We start from the raw sequence: 6,426 nt of genomic DNA, 5'->3' as shown, positions 1-6,426 counted from the left end.
CCCCAGTTCACACCAGCAAACACAGGCCCAGAGAGGGGGAGGCATGCCATTGCTGCACCCAGCATCCCATCACTGCACCCAAAGTCCCATCACTGCACCCAGAGTCCCATCACTGCACCCAAAGTCCCATCGCTGCACCCAGCATCCCATCGCTGCACCCAGAGTCCCATCGCTGTACCCAGCATCACGCTGTGCACCCTACGTGGTCGCACCTCCTGCCCTGGCACCTTCTTTCCAGCCTTGATGCATTCAGCCCCATCCCCGCCTCGCGAGCGTGCCGGTGGGGCACAGAGACCCCCAAAGGTTTCCCCGCGCAGAGGCATGGGCAGCCGTGCTGTCCTGGCGCCCAGGGCACGTCCCCCCACGCAGCCCAGCCGCCCCCAGCACGCCTCCGACGCGCCTTCCCCGCTGTGGGCATAACAGGATTACACACGCCACGGGAGAGGCTCGCTCCCTGCACGGTAATTCCTTAAAACTCCCAGACAAAAGCCAGAAGCAGGATTGGGGACGTTGCCAGCCCCCTCTGCACGGGTGTCCTGTCTGGGGCAGGCGGAGGGGACACGTGCCCAGAGCCTGTGTTCCAGCCAGGTGCCACCACCAATGCCGAAATGAGCCCATGTGTCAGCATCCCTGGCCCTGGCGGGCGGCTCTGTGGCCACGGCAGAGCGGAGCATCCCTGTCCCTCAGGGGCTGCCCTCGCATGGGCTCTCGCAGGATGTTGATAGAAAACAACCGCCGGCCACCACGTCACCCGTGGCCGAGTGACGTGCGGGCAGCACAACAGGAACCCCGGGAAATTGTTTCAGGCTCCAGGGTCTGCTCCTGGGGTGTAGCACAGTGGGACCCTGCTTCCCAGCTCTCTGCTTTTTGGTGCCTTTCAAGGCAGGGGCTGGGCGCTGGGATGTGCCCTGGGGATCTGGGATCTGGGCTGAGCCCCTGCTGCCATCCCGGGTACAAGGGGAAAGGTGGGAGCTCATTCTGCAGCAGCCGTGTCCCTGGGTACGGGGTCTCAGCCAGGACCCCCTCAACCACCCGTTAGCCAAGGTGATGGATGGACACCATCCAAGGATGCGCTTGGCCAGGGGAAACAGGCACTTGACCTGCCGGCAAACGGAAGGCAGCGAAGCACAGTCCTTCCTTTTAAAAGTTCCTAAATATTTAAGGCAGGAGAGGTCACAGGCAGGTTACTGGCAATGGGCCTGTGCCTACTCAAGCATGTCAGAAAGCACAGCACGTGGGGGGCCGGCACCTCTCCCAAAATACCCATCCCCTGGGTACCACGGGAGCGCCCCATCCCCGGGCGTCCCGCGCCTCCGGGCCGGCTCCCCTCACCCATCCTGTTTACACACTTTGCTTTCCCAGCAGACACGATCCCCGGCACCCAGCAAGGAACTGGGTGTGTGTGGTAGGGCTGGTCTGGAGAAAATAATTCAGCCAACAACAAAAAAGAAGGAAAGGAGGCGAGAGGAGGAGTAACCTTGCATTGAACGGGCCGGTCATAGAATCATAGAATCACAGAATGGTTTGGCTTGGAAGGGACCCCTAGAGGTCACCCAGCCCAACCCCCCTGCAGGAGCAGGGACACCTTGAACCACAACAGGTTGCTCACAGCCCCGGCCAACCTGGCCTGGAATGTTCCCAGGGATGGGGCCTCCACCCCCTCTCAGGGCAACCCCTGCCAGGGTTTCACCACCCTCAGGGTAAAGAATTTCTTCCTTAGATCCAGTCTAAACCTGCCCTTTTCGGCCGCACTCAGCTCTGCCCGCAGCCTTCTCTTCTCCAGGCTGAACACCCCCAACTCTCCCAGCCTGGCCTCAGAGCAGAGGGGCTCCAGCCCTCGGAGCATTTTAGTAGCCCTCCTCTGGCCCCGCTCCCACAGGTCCATGTCCTCCTTGTGCTGAGGGCTCCAGAGCTGGACACAGGGCTCCAGGTGAGTATATGTAGGCATGGACACGCGTTTGGGTGTGTTTTCACCCAAAACCCTTGGCCAGACGCTCTGAAATCTGAACCAGACCTGAACTTCTCCAGAGCATCATGCCTCAAAGCCCGCGTCAAAGCAACCCCTTGGACACCAGGAAGTTTCTACTCCTTATCCAAATGCAGCCCAAAACCCCGCTGTAAGAGCGGCCGCAATGGGAAACGTTTACCTCCAACTGACTGGCAAATATGGAAAAGGGTTTGGCTTTTTTTTCCTTTGGAAAATCAGGAGTCCACCTTGGGCAACTCGGCGCAGATGCCACCAGCCCCCAGCTCGAGGGGGAACGCTCCCAGTGGGAAAGATGCCTTCAGGGAAAAGAATGACTCGAGGCAGAGAGATGGGGATCCAGAGCTGGACATGAGAACTCCACCCTCTCCTCTCATCACAAGCATCCCACAGGGCCTTGAATGCTAAAGGAGCGCTAGGAAAAAATGAATTTAAAACCTAAAAAAGCCTAGATTGAGCGAATATCCTTATTAGAAATAAATAAACCCCCAAACCTATGGATACGACTTGGACTGCAGCGAACGGGGGAGGTATTTTCCCAGATGCATTTTCAGTTCAAGCAGTGTGAGACCATTCATTCTTCTTGCGTAGTTTTGCTGTTTAAAGCCGTTGTGTGTGACTATCTCTTGACCAAAATAAACTCTGTGCCTGTTACTAAATCAAAAAAAAAATAAAAAATAGTTCTCAAAGCATTTCCCCTCTTGCCGCACCCATAAATTGCAGCTTTTTTCTCTGTGTGTCCTTTGTTTAGACACAACGACCTCTATATATCTTATAAGATGCCCCATGGCAGTTGGGAGATCGGAAACAAGAGCTCTTCAGCAGCTAAAGAATTTGCAATGAAGCTCTTTTTCTTTCTCTAAACTACGGAACTTCAAGCCACAAAATTTGGATGGGAATTTTTCCCAAGGAATAAGACATTTCGGGCAGGGCTCCATGGAGTTATGTGGCTGTACGGAGCCGCGTGCGTGCTTCCAGCTCGCCGCCACCGCAGAGGAACAGGCTTCAGCTGAAACCATCGCATGGAGACCAGAGCCAGCGGGTTGTGATCTGGCCTCGAGATAAGAAGCCCGAGTCGTGTTTTTCTGGCACGGTGCTCATCGCTGCCCTTTCCCTCGGCAGATACCTGGCTTTGCAAGATCTCTTTCAGATGCCATCATCCCGGCTTCACGGGAGGGGAAACTGAGGTACGGGAAGAGGAACGGCCCCGGCGAGGCAGCCGACACGGATGGCACAAGGAGGGTGCAGGCTTCCATGTCCCTCACCAAGGTCACACGGGAAATCGGAGCCAAAGCTGGGAATAGATCCTGGGTATTGCAAGACCCAGGCTAGCACCTCGACTGCTGGATCGCTGTATTTTTTTCCCCCCCTGCCTCCTGGCTCCATGACAGACAGAGCTTTTTTTTTACTATTATTAATTTTCAGTAAGGGAAGAAAACATCTGTAAAAAACATTTGTCCCCATTCTCATCCGGCTGTACCAGACACTCAGACCAGTGCAGACAAGTACCAAATGTCCCCGGGCAGCTTCACTCCTATCTTCCATCCCCCTGGCATTCTTGGGGCCAACAGCAGAACCCTCCAGTTTGGACCAGCAAACCCCCATGTCTGGACGGGCAGGTTGGACCCCCTGGGAGCTGGGGTTGCTGAACGCATCCGACCAACTTTCCTGTTGCATTTTGTCATCCAGCACACGAGACTCTTCAGGTGTTGCTGCTTGGCCGGGGTACGTCTGCAGCAGCCCGACAGCTACCAACAGCTTTTGCTGATAGGGCACTATCAAGAAGGGCTGTGATTTTAACAATTCCAGACCACAAAATGTCCCAGAGCAGAAACAATTACAACGGCGAGAGGTGCTTTTTCCCAGGATAGCTCATTTGTACCAGAATAAACTGTACCAGCATAAGCTTTCGCCAGTATAATCTTCATTTATGCTTAAGAGGCTTTGCCAGTAAAACTACAGTGACCTAGCTCTGCTGGAAAACCTTTTCTTGCATATCCAGGGAGTTTACTCAGCAGCTCGGTGGCTCGGCAGTCTGCTTCTGAGAGAGGGGAAGTTAAAAAAAAAAAAACCACCAATACCTCAAGGCACAAACAGACTTTTCTGCAGCCGAGGAGGGTTGCAGATGCAGGACACAACCCCACAGCCTGTCCAAGTGGGATCAGAGGGGTCTGCAGGCACCCCACGTGTCCAGGGAACTGTCATGGTGCAAGCACCCAACGCGCCCAGCCCTGACGCCAGCCGAGATTTGGAAAGCTGCCCGCGCCCCCCTGCTTCCGCTTTTTTTTTTTCCTTTTTTTTTTTTTTCTCAGCACCTCTTCCTCCTTAATCAGAAAGCAGATCAATTCTGGGTATTAAACAGCAGGAAATTCTAAATTTGGGTTGCCACTCCCTTCCTTAAGTCAGCCCTCTGTGTTAGGGCTTTGCAGCACAGTGGGGCCACACTGGGAGGGCATCGGGACCAGCAGCTGAGATCAGGCTTTTGGAAATGTCCTCCTCCACTGCTTGCAGGTGTCACTTTGGTGTTGACCAGGTTCAAAACTCCGACGCCCATTTGGGCACGTAAATCTGCACGTAAATGCAGCGCACCGAGTGCTGAGAGCATTGTTCCTTCTTTCTGCGGGCAATGAGGTTCCCTAAATAAACTTGGTAGTGAAAATCACCGTCCACTTGCTCTCATTCCTCAAAAGTAGTACAGAAATCTCCTCGTGCGCTTCCCAGCCAAGGAACCTCACCTGATGGAGGTTTCCACCTCCCCTCCACCTTCCCCAGTGCCGCCAGCAGAGCAAACCCAAGGATGGGGGGCAAACAGCCCACCACCACCTACGGAGCGGGATGCTGAGAGCAACGGGCAGGCAGCAAATCTGGGCAGGACGCGAGGGCTTGACCGTAGTTTTCACGTGGAAATTGCCATGGGAATATAGTGACCACAAGAGGTCAGGTCCTCACTTTTGTCCCTGATCAAAAACCGGAGTGAACGGGGAGTGTGTTTACAGCGGATGAATTTAAACAGCCCCTGGCCTACAATCTTGGGTAAGTTTGCTCTCGATATACACCAGCTGAGAACGGACGCGAGGATGGAGCAAGAACTGCCTCTTCCCCTTCCAATGCCGGCTGCTGCCGTGGACCTGACGGTGTCCAGCTTGGGCAAACTCAGGGAGACGGCCTGCACGGTGCAGCGTGGCTGCTATCCCAGAAAACCACCCCTGGGTCCAAGAAACAGGCATCGTCTCGTGGCCCAAGCACATTAAACCGCATTTATAGCCCAGCGAGGAGAGGCAACCGATCCCCTTAAACCAGCCGGGCGCCAGGCACATGGCAGAGGCACCGCTGGGAACGGCCACCCCACGACATCAGAAGATGCAGCTGTATGTTATCCATACCTCCCTTCCGAGTCTTGCTGCCACAGCTATAGGCGAAAGGGTGCAGGAGCACCGGACCACAGTGCAATCGAGCGGGTTGGTCCTGCCTAGCTGCGATTTCACCAAAAAGCAACTTGAACTGGGTTTTTTTTTTACATTTCTGGACTTGAGTACAAAGACAAACCTGAGATCGTCCCTTGCAGACCCCCCCCCTCCCAGGCCTGCCCAGGGGACAGCACACAGAAATGTGTCTTTCTGCTGGCATTTAAAAATCACCACGTGCAGTTTCTCTCTGGGAACCTGCTCTGAGGTTTGGGACACTTTTCTTCAGCCACGCTCCGCACTTTCCCTGAGAAGCGCTGGGCGCCGCCGCGGCGGTTCGAGCCGCTCGGGGATGGTGAGAAACTCGTTTTCGGCTGCTCTCTGCTCCCAGTGGGTTCCTCCTCCCAACAGGTTTCACTTTGACCAAACTAAAACCTCAAAGCCGCAAGGCTTCTCAGCCCCAGCTTCCCCCTCCAAAACCCGCAGCAAGACCACTGGGCACGGCCGCCGCCAAACCCCGCGAGGAGCAGAGGCGCATTTTGGGGCTCCAAGCCCAGCATCAGGGTTTCCTTGGCCGGATTACAGTGCCCACGAGCAGCTTTTCCATGGTGCTCTGCATGCCAACCTCTCCTTCCCCCAGCCCGAGTCCCCACCACCACCGCTCAGGGAAACCTCTGCTCTGCTCCCAGAAGATGAAGCCCAAAAGCATCCCACCACCAGGCCATGGGGCAGGGGGGATGCAGGCTCTCCAGAGTGGTACCCACCCCAAACCTCACGGCAACGCTCCTCGGAGCAGGCAGCCTCCCTACCCCATGGGGCAGAGTTGGGACACCTCCGTCCCTGCAGCTCCAACACCCCTTCTCCCTCTCTACCCTATTTTATTTTCTCCTCCAGACGCAACTTTGCAGGTAACACGAGTCCTCCCCAGCACCAAGGGGGAGGATGACCACATGGTCGGGCTCAGGATGGCAAGTGCTGGGTGGCGTTTTGGGGGGGGTCTCTCCCCAGGCTTTGCCACTTCTGAGGCAACCTGCGTGG

At 55.7% G+C, this 6,426-nt stretch overlaps 1 protein-coding gene across 2 annotated transcripts in view; it reads right to left on the bottom strand.

Annotated features, from left to right (window-relative positions):
* RXRA (retinoid X receptor alpha) overlaps nt 1–6,426 on the bottom strand; it is a 72,127-nt gene that overhangs the window by 39,443 nt on the left and 26,258 nt on the right. The window lies entirely within an intron of this gene.

This window comes from Egretta garzetta, unplaced genomic scaffold (assembly GCF_000687185.1).
Source record: "Egretta garzetta isolate BGI_Z169 unplaced genomic scaffold, ASM68718v1 scaffold417, whole genome shotgun sequence".
Taxonomy (NCBI): domain Eukaryota; kingdom Metazoa; phylum Chordata; class Aves; order Pelecaniformes; family Ardeidae; genus Egretta; species Egretta garzetta.
This window is presented reverse-complemented; position numbering and strand designations above follow the sequence as displayed.